Consider the following 14,600-nt stretch of genomic DNA (forward strand, 5'->3'; position numbering starts at 1 on the left):
GATGCCATTTGTCTGTAATTCTGCTGATTCTGGGTGACAGCCAATAATAATGTGTCTTTCACGCTCCAATGGTTGGCCATGACGTTGTGTGGAGAACCTACGATTGGATTGAAAGCCTTCAGCCAATCCTAGTGCTCACTGCTCCTCTAATGCAGGACTGTTCTCATTGGCCCTGATGCTTCAGGGCCAATGAGAACAGCTTTACGGCACCAGCCTTACATTAGTTTAGTAGGTGTAGAAGCGCGCTTTGGGTTTTGGTTTCATAGGGTCTGACTTATGCTTTTTTCGGAGAGTGACATCGTTCGCTAGGCCAGCAGGCTATCGCAGCCCCAGTGTCTGGGCCACAGAGTCAGCTCCATTACCTCTTGCAAAGAACTTCTCAAACGGTCTGTAAGTTAAATAAATTTCCTTTTCATTGTTCTTTTACGTGTGTGTTTATTTCCAGTTCATCAAAGTTTGTCTGCTGTTCTCGCTGTTTCCCCAAATGTACTTGTTCCTAGGCTCTCTCTAGTTTTCTCTATACCTCGCCCTTTTCCCCTTCAAGCTATGCCTCACTCTTTAGATAAGAGGAACGCTTGTTAACCAGATGAGGGGATACTGGGCCGAAGTTAATGATTTCAGTCATTGTCTTCCCCAATTACAAGGAGTCGAGAGTTATTGAACCCAAAATCGGGGAAATCATGCTGAATATGGAATTACCAAGTTCAAGTTTAGATGTGTTTCCTGATTCCAGGCCTTGTGCCTGCACATTCAACAGAAACACATTTGTTTTTACCGTGTGCATTCCTGCACCCAGTAAAGCTGGAATCTGGAGAACAATATCCCGTCTAACATGAAATGGGTTCCTCAGTCTTCCTGAGAGTGGGAGCAAAATATCATTTCAATATCACAGCACGTTTTTCTGTACATGTTGTCTATGACTAAAGAAACCTCATCAAGGGTTTCACCTCTAAAGGAGAAGATGTTCAACCTAGCAGTAAATAAATGTTGAATGCTCATCCTGCCTCGGTTTGTCATTTATCAGCTATTGAGCGGATAATAGTTTGTCTGGATTTAAAAACAATATTTGAAATAGCCTGTTCCGGTGGGTACCACTTGGTTCTAGTAGAATTCCCTGCTACTTGGATGTGGTTGGGGGGGAAATATTTGACGCCGTTTTGCAGATCTGTATCTGTAGGAGCCTCAACTGACTTTCTTACCTGTTCTGTCACCTTTTTACCTCTTTTACTTGTCTTCCATCTCTCTTATAACCCCTTGTCTGTCCCTTTCTCACCAATCTTAATATCAGGTCCATACCTCTCACCTTTCCGCCTTCCTGCCTCTCCCCAGCTGTTTTTTTCTAACCTGTATCTGTCTTCTTATTGCCAGTTTCTTTTTCTTTCTATCTCACTATAAACAACATAACCTGTCTGCCACTTTATCAATACACTCTTAATTGTCTCCCTTCTTTCATCTGTACTTTCTCACCTGTCTACCACCCCACCCTTTCAGCTGTCTTTATAACCTGTCTCTTTATCTCACCTCTCCCACATCTGTCTCTCCTCTCTTCCTGTCTCTCTTCGGCATCTGCCTCTATGTATATCACAACTCTCATACTGTCATTCCATATCGCCAGTTTTCCTCTCTCTTATTCTGGGCTGTCTCTTTGTCAACTGAATATCTGTATATCACCTATTGCTGCTGCCTGCCTCATTCTTTTTCACAAGTCTATTTTTCACTTACACCTGTCGCCCTTGTCTTGTGTATTTAATCCCTCTCTCTATCACACCTCTATCTTGCAGCCTCTGCCCTATCTCTCTTTAGTATCCTCTTCATGCTCTTCCTTCCTTATTTTCCCCTCATTGTCTTTCTATTTTACCAATTTCTCCACCTCTGTTGTACTTATTTCTTGCTCCTTTCAAGCACTCAGTGGGCGGAGGAGTGACAGAGACTACCTTTTACTAGGGTTGGTTCCACTTTCAGAAATAAATAATTGTGTAGCTTAGCTTACAACCGACTACTGGTTAGAACTTTCATGACCAAGCTGAGAGGTACAGAAAGTAAACAAGTAAACAAGGCCCATGAGAGCTTTTTATCATTCCTGTTTCTGACACCGCCCTTACTCCTCTGAGACCAGGGTGTCACTGTTGCACTCATAAATGATGCCCATGACAAAATCTTGAAAGTTCAAGAACACTTTTGCGGGAAATTCTATGTCAAGGGAGTTCAAGAACACTTCAGCGGGAAATTCCATGTCAAGGGATTTGTGCCCCAGGTTTCCAAGTATTGTGGGTGGGAGTGTTGATTTCATGGCTATTTCCTTTAACAACAGCGTTTTATCATTTAGGCCGGATGCCAGTCAAATAAGGTTTTATTTCTGGTTGAGAACTGTGGGCCAAGACAGTCAGAACTCTCTGGGAGGTGGCTACCCACAGTAAAATGGCAGTCCCACAGAACGTCTGATAAATACTTATTCTCCTTACTCCACTATCTCATCCAATCATGTGCAGAGATGTGGAGAACAGTGGAGCCGGATAACAGTTCATGGAGAGTCTTTTGAGCTTGCACAAATGAGACATTTCAGGGCTGAGTGGGGGGGATTCATGCTCTTTTGGTGCCTTGCCTATAATATACTATTGTGCGACCTCCTTCGTAGTGTCTGTTAAACGTACACTTCGCCCCAAATTTTTGTCCTGAATTTTGACCTTACATCCTGAATTTTTGTCCTGCATTTTGACCTTTTGTCCTGAATTTTTACACTCACTGTCCTGAATTTACAACCAGTGGAGAAGTGTGGCTCACTGGTTAGAGGCGGCAGATCCTGAAGCAGAGGTCAGACCCGGGACCAGGGTTCAATTCCCGACGCGGCAGGGTCTTGAGCCCAAATATCCACGGACTCGATAATTCTCGTTTCAGTGCCTACTCGAGTCACAGGTTCACACTCTGCAGCTCTGGGCATTAGCTTGCTTAATCTCCACTACGGCCCCCCGCGGCGGGATGCCTGGCTTTCACCTTGGGGATGCCCAGTACGGGTATCTCACAGGGAAAAAACCAGGACGGGTTCCCAAGGCAAGCGCCGAGATGCCTACAGGTAATCGAGCGCTATATAAGAACGCTTAATAATAATAATAATAATAATGCCAATTGGTCACCCTAGTCTGTAGAGAGAAGTGGCTGTTAATAAAAGGTTGACTCCTACCATGGGCAGGGTACGTGGCATAACCCCAATGGCAAGTAGCCGTGTCATGGTTACACGCTATTAGTGACGCCACAACCAGGGCTTTAAGTGGGCCGGGTCTCACCGAGTCTGAGCGCCAGCAGTTTTTTTGTAAGGGGGACTCGGAACGGGTCTCTATTGGGCTCTGTTTTGTGCACTGGCACAGGTCAGGCGGTCAGTTTTTTCCCTGACTGCAGTGACAGCAGGCACATCGATGTGCGTGTGCTCACGCTGTTCACTTGTGGAGAAGTTACGGCATGATGTCATGCCAGGTGAGCATTGTAGGGGGAAGGGAAATCCTTTAAATAGAGGCATTTTCTCTCTGGATTTCCCGTCTCTTTTTGAAACTCCGGAGCAGGAACATCGCGTTGGTGTCACCAGGGCTTTAAGTTGAAGTTTTTTCAATATTATATACAAGCCATTGTTGCTGCTTATTTATCTTATGCAACTAACAATCATTAACAAAACTAATTGTCCCGACTTGTTGTAGGTATGGTGTTACTTGTTGTATCATATATATCTGGATGCAATGACAGAAACAACAAAATACAAGTCGGGCTAAGCACAGATTTTTAGCTTACGTTTGTAAACCATGCCCTTAATTTCATTAGCCAAGCCCCTTTGTGAGACTTAATCCCACTTAAAGCCCTGGCCACAACAATGCTGACTTCCCTCTGCAGGGCTCTCCACTCCCATGTTGCTCACCTATTGAAACCTGGTCTCTGATTCCTCTTCTCTCTTACATTGTAACCCCCTTTTTCCCCATCTCCCTCACCCTGATTTTTCTCACCTCAAAAATTGTAAGCGGTGCTTTGCAATACTTCACTTCAGTCGCCTTTTCCTACTATTGTTCCTTTTCTACCCTTCCCTTCCAATTCCGTCGTTATGTTTGGCCCCCTTTGTTGTAACTTATTCTATGGTTTCTCCCACCTTGCCATTCCCCCCCCTCCTTTCTCCCCACCATGGTTTAGCCCGAGCTGTCACCCGAAGGCAGCGTTGGAATGTTGGTGACAGATTTGCCGTCCAGCTGGGAGCACTTGTTGTTTTGATCTGAATAAACGACTTTATTTCATCTACATGTAGTGCGTCTTTACTACACCCTTCCTCTCAAATATCATTCTCTTCCTTTTTCCTCCACTTCTTAATTCTCTTTTCCAAACTCTTCCATGTTGACCACTCCTTCTACCCTACCATTTTCCCTTCTGCGACCGTCCATTCCTCGGCCACCTCTTCTCTTTATCTCCTTCTTGCTCCACTCAAGTATAAACTTCTCAGCTCCATCTTTCTTCTTCCTTATTCAACCCCATCTTTCACCTACACTTCTTCTCTTCCGCCCTTGCTTCATCCTCTCTGCTTTCCCTATCCCTTCTTTCATCGACACTATTCCACATCCTCCCTTATTCCTTTCCTCTTTCTAGAACTGAAAAGAAACTCAACAAGCATTGGCATAGCCAATAGTTCTCGCCTTTGGGACCTTATAAGTCTTTTGTTATCCAGCACAATAGCCTTGGTGCAACAACATCAACTGTTGCATGGCTAAACACTTATAAGGTTCCAAAGGCGAGACCTATTGGCTATGTCAATGCTGAATTTATTTGAGAAATTTGAGATTCTTCCCCTCCCCCCTCAATATGCTCAGGGTCTAAGGTATGAGCCTGGGAGGGGGTAAAGAGAGTGCCAATGTCACTGTGGAACAGTCACTGGTATAGGCCGTACGTCGGTGAAACGTCACATTATCATTGTGGAGATATATCTACATGAAGTAAGAAAATGATGGTCTCTTAAATAACACCCTTTTCTGTTCCCACCGGTAAAATATTAAAGCCAATAGAACTTTAGGGGGCTGAGCTTTGTGATTTCCTGTGTGAACTTTGAACAACTTAAAAACTAGTCAGCAACTCTAGAAAGTAAGGAGTCAATCACGCTAATATCTCATTACAGAGACTCTAGACAAGCAGCCCCCCCTCCTGCACACCTTGAATAATTCAACACTCCTTATAAATGACGTGTCTTTCTCGTGGCACGGAGGATAGCTGAATCCGCAGCAGGCTCTGAGCAGATCACTCAATCTGTGTCTGCCGAGACTCGTTTATTTATGTAAAGGGAAGCACCACAGGAAGCCAGGCACCCAAGCTGCCTGCAGCGTGCACTCGCATCATTTGGTGAGAAGTGTTGGCTAACTATAAACTCCACACTGCTAGGAAGGAACCGGTCACTGATGAAATATGCAGCATCCCCATTTGAAAATGGATTGAGAAGAAACAAAGAGTTTGATAGGAGAAAAGAGAGAAAGAAAAATTAAAATCAAAGAAACCCAATAAGGGAAAAAAGAGGCAAAAAAATCAAAAACATAGAATGTAATAGACAGCTAGGTAGGAATAGGGAGGGGCAGTAATTCAAACAGAGGTGGAAACAAGAGTGAAAATGAACAAAGAAATAGAAAGTGAGAGGCAAATACAAGTACAGAAAAATAAAGCAAAGCAGGAAGAATGGGTGAGTGGATTTTAAAAAAGAGATACATCACGCGGCCGCGAAAATGAAATGTTGTGAGAGAGAGGGGGAGCAGGAGGTGAGCCGGCGAGTGGTGCGTCCGTGCGCGCACAGTCTGCTTGTTTTCAAGAACTGCACTCGTGACGTCCCCCTGCTTGCTCCCGCAATTTGATGCTGCCACAAGCACGAGTGTGTGCTTGAAAATGTAGGAAGGAGCTGGTCACTGGTGAAATATGAAGCGTCTCCATTTGCAAATGGCTTGAGAAGAAACAAAGGAGCAAAAAAAGAGTTTGATGGGAGAAAAGAAAAAAGAAAAATATAGTCAAAGAAACAAAAGAAGCACAATAAAGGAAAAAAGAGGCAAAAAAATCAAAAACAAAGAATGTAATAGACAGCTAGGTGGGAATAGGTAGGGGCACGAGTGTGTGCATGAAAATGAGCAGAGCGACGGCTAAAGTCCCTGCTTAGGAGGGCATAGGGGAGTCAATGTATGTAGAACCAGGCAGCTGAGAGAAGCAAATGGTTAAAACCTTAATATATTACTTATTAATTAAAAAAATATTTATGACTGTAAATCCTGATTTGATTTTTTGCATTGAAGCCTTGTTGCTCACATAAGGATGCTTTTCCATACTGCCAGGAAAAGTGTGTTGATTACATATAAGCACTTCACCCCAGTGGTGAAGGTTCTACTCTGTAATTACTTCCTGCTCGGTAAAATGAATTCTGACCTGAAATGAAAACATGAATTATGTAAGCTATAGCAACAATGATGCGTGTGGGAAAGCATTTTGCTGAATGTGCCACTCACGCAGCAGTCACATGCGTACAGCACATGAGGGACGCATTAGCAAGAACTGTGTCCTGGCAAGTAATAAACTCGCTAGCCATGGCAATAGGTCTAGCCTTTTGGATTTGCTACATTTATTTGCTGGTACAGTATGCGATACCGGATGTATATCAATCAATCAATCAAGCGTTTGTTGAGCGCGACTACTCACCTGTAAGGGTCTCAAGGCGCTGGGGGTGGGGGTGCAGGTTCCAGTTCATCAAGGAGGGGATCCGTTCGTGTCCACAGAGTAAAGTCGCAAAGTCTATCTCAATCGGCTGATCTGTTTGTGAAGACGAAGAGGAAATTGCGGAGGGGATGGGGGAACGGTGGGAGACGACAGATAGCCATGGGAAGAAACTTAACAGAGCTGCACTTTATTCTTTTTCAGAAGTATCAATTTTCAGGTGTTAAGTGGTGAGTCAACTATACACCTTGTTATGGCATATGGTGAAATCTGATTATTGCAGTCATCTGTCACTGTCAGGGAGTTCAAATAAAGCTCCTCGTTTGGAAGCCTGCTGTCATTTTTCCGCTGACCCGCGTCAGAAAGTTCATTGCCACTTTTACTTTAAAAAATAGGAGATGAAGGCAAGAGGTCAGGAACCAACAACCCACCTGGGCTCATTGCTTACATGAAGTCATTATTAGGTGGACCGAGACAGCTTATTACACCAGCAGCCCGCGGGCTTGTGTAAACTTAGAGGCCTTCTGCAAAATTCTGTGTATTGACATAAGCAGAAGACATCTGTGCTAATTTCTGAAATACAACTTTAGTGTTCATAATTCCGCCTTGTTGCAAAAAATTAAGCGGCGTAGGTGTGTGTGTGTGTGTGTGTGTGTGTGTGGCTCTGGGGGTGTGTGTGGCTCTGGGTGTGTGTGTGGCTCTGGGTGTGTCTTTGTGTGTGTGTGGCTCTGGGTGTGTGTGTGGTAGTAATTGCTGTCTGCTGAGGTCGTCCGTAGGGTACAATAGGTCTCACGTTTGCGAGACATTAAGCTATTGGCAATGTAAATGACAATGCCATTTATTTACCTGTTTTCAAAACCAACACATAAATACAAATTTTGTCATTACAATGCCAATAGCTCTAACTTTTCCAAAGGCGAAACCGTTGCATTGTAAATGCTTGTTTTGTTAATGGGGTGGGGGCCAGTTTTGCAGCAGTGCTGCAAAATCGGCTCTTTGTAACAAAACAAGCGCAGTAGCAGCGGTCCCACCAGCACCTTACACGCGGGGCTGGTTGGATGTAATTATCAGGGCCCGTTTGCTATCCCAATCCAGCCCTGGCAATGATGAAGCGAGAGGGGGCAGAGCAAGTGAATTCTGCAGAGCAGCAGGGGTAAAGGGGAGCAGGGTGGTGGGAGCAAAATAGGAACCTGTTGTGGGGTGGTTAATAATAGATAAATTGGGCCAAACAATGACCTTAAAAGGGCATTGAGGGGCAGGGGGAAGCAACAAATAAGCAGGCAAATGATTATTACAAGATCGGAGTCTCACTTTTCATGCTTTTTTTTATTAAATGACAGCCAAGTAAAAAACAAAACTACATTACCCAGAAAACCAGGATAGAAAACCTACAAGTGATGACATCACAATAGAAGCACCAATAGGACGTTGAGTAACCTAACAATTATCTTGACTTACAGCAACAATTCCTCTTCTCTTGCTGCTCAGTCAAGATAAGTATTAGTACATGTTTTTCTCACTTTATAAGTTTAACGTTCATGACTTAACACTTTATTGTGATATGTTTTGCTTCATTATTTGATTTATTGTGTGGTTTTTCTCACCACTTGACTTGTGTGCATGTGCTCTTTCACAACTTCTAGTGAGTTTGCCGTTCTCTCTTTTGCCCTCAAAGCTCCAGCTGCATTCCTAAGACACGTGTCTCATTGCCGGCTACCCGCAGCACTCTCACGCATGTCAAAGACTCTTGCCTTTACCGCTAAACAATGATGTCCTCTTCGGCTGTTCTTTCTTGGACACGCTCCCTTGCCCGGGCAACCCCCTTCAACACGCCCCTTAACTTGAAGCCGCTCTTCTCCTCAATTAACCCTTTCCTTTCTATAGGAAGCTGGCTCTGTATATACCATATCAAAGTGAGATATAGTGTGCACATAGTTCAGTGGATCCACTGAGGTATAGCAGAGGCTAACGTAGATAATACCTTACTCTCTTTTGTGCTAGTGTGGTTGAAGCAGTCAGGCTTATCAGAGGGTAGTGTGAAGCATTTGTTGTACACAATCAGGCAAGACATGATGTTGCACTCTAAAATACTGAATCCAGACCAATTGTTTGTACAAAAAGTTGTTACTTTGTTATTTTTATTACTAGAACAAAGATTTCCTCAGTAGTAAGTAAGTGACTGATACTTTCAATAAAATAATATTTTGCAAGATACAGCGTGTACTGGTTTTGTATAAGCATACAAGTTACTTGCAGTAGCAAAATGGCTTGTACGCTCTTTAGAGCATTTGTTATTACTTTAGATTACTTTCTAGGTACTTTGTAGTTACTTTTCTAGTTTGGAGTAAAACAAACTACTTACACAGTTGAGCCATCACAGTACATCAGTAAGCAGGTTAACTCTTTTGAAGACACTAAGTTACTTTGTTGCAGTACAAAACAAGTTCAACACAGTTGTCAGAGAAAACCCCACCATACAATCCTATGGAGAAAAACGAAGTGTTAGGTTTGCAGTTTTGGGGAGTAGAACCAAGGTTCAGTTCAGCACTCGAGGTGCACCACCAGAGGCACTGGGGTGGCTGGGTGCAGAGTGCACGGGTGCTAATGTAGCCTACAGGGCTAAGGGGCACTGTGTTTGGGAAGGCAAGCTCCTAGGGTTAAAGTAAGGGCAAAGGGGTTCCCCAGTCAGCACCAAGTCCACACCACCAGCAGCACAGGGCCACCAGGTGCAGGGTGCTTGGGCAGTTTGGGAGCCCAATGCTTTCCTATGGAGGTTGTTGTCTTTGGATTTTGTCTGCAGGCTCAGTCCAGGAAGTCTTCCAGGAGGGACCAACAGCTGGGCAGGTAAGTAGAAATGTCCCTCAATGCCAGGACACTTTGGGATTGGGTCACGAGGACGCAGAGTCAGAGACTGCAGGGTTGTCTTTCGACGTCAGGAACATGCTTACCGGTCCAGTCGCAGTGGAGGGGGGTCGTCGTGAAGAGGCAGCAGGCATTGACACGGTACCTTGGAGGTGACACCCCTCAATGGTTTGGAGGTCAGAACTACTGGGGACCACTTCAGGATGGATGGACCCTTGAGACACAGGTCTTGGACGACGGGCACATAGGTAAGTCCTGGAGCAGGGTTTCTTGGTCCCCCAGGGGCTTGATCTTCTTTCGTGGACAGGGCTGCTATCCTCTGGAGTCTCAAGTCTTTATTGAAGTGGGGTATCAGTCCTCACCAAATCGTGAGGTATCTGATCCTTTTAAGAGCTGTCATTTTCCTAGGAGCTGTAGGCAGGCCAGAAGGGCTGGGGCCAAGTCAGTTGGTACGACCTCTGCAGGATCCCTATCTTCTTAGGTTATCAAGAACTGACTTCTGGGTTCAAGGCTGGCTCTTAAATACTGTATTTATAGGGTGTTTTAGGGGTCTTGAGGCAAGTAGCCAATGAGCTACTGACTTAGGGTGATGACTCCCTTGGTGTGCTCACCCCACGTGGGGGAGTGGGTACAATCTCTGATCCTAATTGGAGGGTGCCTGGCATCTGCAAGGTGGTGGGCACTGAAAAGTGGGCTTCACCTCGCCAGGGAGAGGTGTGGCGCAGCGGCCAGGGTGGCTGAATCCCACGCATGGGGCTCATGGTACAATCCCCAGTGGCAGCACAGCCCAGTACCATGTGACTCTGGGCAATAGCTCGCTTAATCTTCCCGACGGCCCCCAGCGCCTGGAGACCCTATGGGGTGATTAGTTTGCGCTTTACAAATAACAGGTTGTTATTATTATTCCCTCACCTGTGGGGTGGGATTGGTAGAGGTAGGCACACCTTCTGAGCTGTTCTAATTTTTTCCACCTGTCTTCCCTCTGAAAAGGTGGTGAGACAGAAGGGGGCCTGCTCCTGACAGCAGAAGAGGCAGGGGGTCACATTGCAAAGGTGTCATGGCCTTTTAAACTCCCCTGCCACAGATGGCTCTTCCTAACCTGGGAGAGGTGTGACCACCTCCGCCCAGGAAAGGCTTTGTTGCAGGCCACAGGGAGCGCAGACTCCTACCCCAGGGGTCCAGAAACTTAGCTCATGGTGGCAGGCTGGGAGTCACCAGTCAGGGACCCACCCGTGGTTGCTTTGGTTCAGGTGTCTCCTCTAGAAGAGACCCCGAGTGCAGGGAATAATCAAGCTGACACTGAAATAAGTACAGGTTTACTATTCTGAGATGTTCAATACCAAGCATGAAAAAACAAGATGTGATGGGTAGAAAACGGGGAGCAAAGATGAAGCAAGAGGGGGCAGAGCTAGTAAATGCTGCAGAGAAGCAGGGGCAAAGGGGAGCAGGGTGGTGGAAGCAAGTAGGAACCTGGTGTGGGGTGGTTAATAATAAATAAATTGGGCTAAACAATGACCTTAAAAGGGAATTGAGGGGCAAGGGGAAGCAATGAATAAGATTTTCTTACAAGACCGGGGGCTCATATTACGCTATCTTTTCTTGCTTTTTATTATATAACAGGCAAGTAAAAATCAAAACTACGCTGCCCAGAAAAACAGGATAGAAAACCTAGAAGCGATGACATCACAATAGAAACATTAATAGGACGTTGAGTAACCTAACAATTATCTTGACGGACAGCAACAATTTCTCTTTTCATGCTGCTTAGTCAAGATAAGTATTAGTTTATATTTTTCTCACTTTATAAGGTTAATGTTAATGACAACGCTTTATTGTGATATTTTTTTCTACATTATTTGATTAATTGTGTGGTTTTTCTCACCACTTGCCAGGATTCAGTAAAGCCATTATGGTGCTCTGTACTCAAGATGGCTTTACTGGGCACTTATAATATCTAAGAATGGTCTCAGATATTTTAGGGGCCTGCCTCGTCATGCAGATAGTCCCTCACACGAGGGATAGGGCACCCTGCCTTAAGGGTGACTTACCTAGGCTCCATGCAGTGCTGGGGAGGCATGGCACACAGGCATGTGTGCCATGTTGACTCTCCACTTTTAGCTGCACCCAAACATGCAGGCTGCAATGGTTGTGGTGCATGCTGGAGATTGTTTTTCACTTTACAAATAATAATTGCATTAATTTCTCATTATGTCTAAGGGAGCAGACATTCAGGTGTTTAAGGACAACTTGAAATCCTTTATTAAGGATTATGTTCAGCGAGCTGTAGCATTTTCTATGATCTATGTGTCAAAGAATTTGAGGAGTGTCCCTTTCTAAAATGCTTTATTGTCCCTCTAAGAAGGGCTAGAAATGTATAGCCACCTCTGGTGTTGCTAATAAAGGCATTTCTCTGAGCACTGGTCCTCCCACTGTTTTTGGGGCTCGCTTCCTCTCCCCTTATTGTTACTCTACTTAAAGCCACTGATTTATTTTATTTATTTATTTATTTTTGCTACTTATAAAACGCGTCTCGGCGCTAGACAATTCGCATAACTTCTGCTCAATGTTAATTGCTCCAGGATGTTAATAGGTGTTACTGATTAAAAAGCCATGTCTTCAGTCTCTTGCGAAACTGAAAGAGTGAAGGGCTTAGCCTGATGTGTTGTGGCACAGTATTCCATAGTTTGGGTGCCGCAACTAAGAAGCGGCGGTCACCCCAAGACACTGTTTTCGAACGTGGGATCACTAGCTGGTTAAGCGTGGTGGAGCGAAGCTGTCTGGGAGGGTTATAGGGTGTCAGCTGGTCCTTGAGAAAATGTGGTCCTTGATCGTTAAGTGCCTTGTACACTATACAGAGTGATTTATACTTAATCCTGTTCCGGATTGTCAACCAATGGTATTGTTTAATAGTATCTGAAATGGCTGAGAATTTAGGTAATCCCGAGAGCAGACGTGCGGCGGCATTCTGTATCGTCTGTAGCTTCTTCGTGACCCTAACCTGAGCATTTAGGAATAGACCGTTACAGTAGTCGAGGGACGCTAGAACTAAAGAGCTGACCAGTGTTTTAATAGCTGCCTCTGGCAGAAACGGGTTGATTTTCCTGATCATTCTTAATTTATGATGGGCAGTGGTTGCTACTTTATTCGCATGTTCCGCAAAGTTGAGGCCCTCATCAAACGTAACTCCCAGGTTCCTGACCTTAGATGCCGGGCTTGGGAGTGCTCCAAAGGCTGGCGGCCACCAGGATGCTGACCAACCTGGTGAGAGGGTTCCGAAAATAACTACCTCAGTTTTTTCCGAGTTAATTTTAAGGCAACTGGTTGCCATCCACTCTCCGATTTCTTGCATTCCAATTTGGAAGCGTTTTGCAACCTCGTCCCCGTCGCCCTTGATGGCCAATACCAGTTGCGTACCGTCGGCATAGGCGGTAAGGCTCATCCCATGTGCTTTGATAACATTGGCATGGTCCGACACATAGATATTAAATAGTGTCGGACTGAGGGATGAGCCTTGAGGTACCCCACACGGCAACGAGAGCTTAGCAGATTGGTAAGGCCCCAGGGTGACAGCCTGTGTTCTGTCTGCCAGAAAAGATGCGAGCAGATCTCTTACAGTGTGGCAAATGCCTATCTTTCCGACACGGTCGACCAAGATCTTGTGGCCGACCGTGTCGAAAGCTGCTGATAGATCGAGCATTACCAAAACTGCTGTTCCGCCTTGGTCTCGGATTGCTCTGACGTTGTCTACGGCTTTGATTAAGGCTGTTTCGGTTCCATGATACTTTCGAAAACCGAATTGTGTGTCGTCCAGCAGTCGGTGTTTCTCAATATGCTCCGACAGTTGTAAGTTCATGGCCTTTTCCACCACTTTGGCTAAAAAAGGGAGATTCACTATGGGCCTGTAATTCTTTAATTCATCTTTATCCAGGGTTGGTTTCTTTAATAAAGGTTTCAGCAAAGTGTTTTTTAAAGAATTCGGGTAAATCCCGGAGCCCAGTATGGAGTTGCATACTTTGGGTAATGACTGGAATGATGGAATCCATCACTGGTGGAAGGACAGAAAAAGGTCAAGGGGCTAGTGCAGATACGGTTTTAATTGTAGAAACAATGGTTTTTATTTGATCAGTTGTAAGGGCCATAAAGCTGGGAAATGCATTTGCCGGAGATGTATTAGAAGGAGCAGCTGTCCTCATGGTTAATTTAGAGGTAAAGGCTCTGTAAATGTCGTCCACTTTGGAGAAGAAAAAATTGGCCAATGCGTCACAAAGTAGTTGGGATGGGGGCGGGGTAAGATCAGGAACGTTACCCAACAGTGTTTTGGTAATCTCATGTAATTGCTTGCTTGAATTTTTGGCTTTTTCAATTTGCTCTGAAAAGAATGTTTTTTTTGCCTTTACGATCATTACTTTGTAAACTGCCAGTGATTCTTTATATTGAATCTTACTCTCTATATCATAAGTTTTCCTCCATTGCCTTTCCCTGCTCCTATTAAGCTGTTTTTGTATTCTTAATTGCTCAGTGTACCACGGGGCGGTCGGTGTAGGTCTATTCCTAGATTGAGACTTAATGGGTACTGAAAGATTAGTAGCGTGGCCTAGCCAGTCCTGGAATTGTCATGTCGCTATGTTAGGTTCAGTGGACACCAGTGGACGCGTACTATCCAACAGTTTTATAAATTCTAGCTGATTTATGTTTTTCCAAACTTTAAAGGAGCCTGGGCCGGGGGAAATAGCTTTCTTGCTCAAGGGTTCATTGATTGTCATTTTACTGAGTATAGCGTAATGGTCGGACCAAGTCATGGGTAGGATATCTGATATGTGCAGACCATCGACATTAGAAAATATACCGTCTAAGGTATGCCCCGCTGAATGACTGGCAGAGGCAACCAGTTGTCTGAGCCCCAGTGTCTCCATGTCTGTTATGAGGGAGGAGGTATCCTTGTGATTATTTTGTTCTAAATAAAAATTCATATCACCCAAGACCGTAAAGGACTCTTCAGTAGCTATTGATTCCAGTATAGTACTTAAATCGGTAAG

General features: G+C 44.7%; 1 long non-coding RNA gene across 2 annotated transcripts in view; it reads left to right on the top strand.

Moving 5' to 3' along the window:
- The first annotated feature begins 267 nt into the window (after positions 1–267).
- The window catches only part of LOC144826225 (uncharacterized), a 50,210-nt gene continuing 35,877 nt past the window's right edge, over positions 268–14,600 (top strand). Inside the window, exon 1 of one of the 2 annotated variants that reach the window (XR_013609717.1) lies at positions 268–386. This is a non-coding gene — a long non-coding RNA (uncharacterized LOC144826225). Of the gene's footprint in view, positions 391–14,600 lie in introns of both variants that reach the window. The other variant, XR_013609718.1, reaches the window with a different exon arrangement.

The sequence above is a fragment of the Lissotriton helveticus genome, chromosome 3_2 (assembly GCF_964261635.1).
Source record: "Lissotriton helveticus chromosome 3_2, aLisHel1.1, whole genome shotgun sequence".
In the NCBI taxonomy this organism is placed as follows: Eukaryota; Metazoa; Chordata; class Amphibia; order Caudata; family Salamandridae; genus Lissotriton; species Lissotriton helveticus.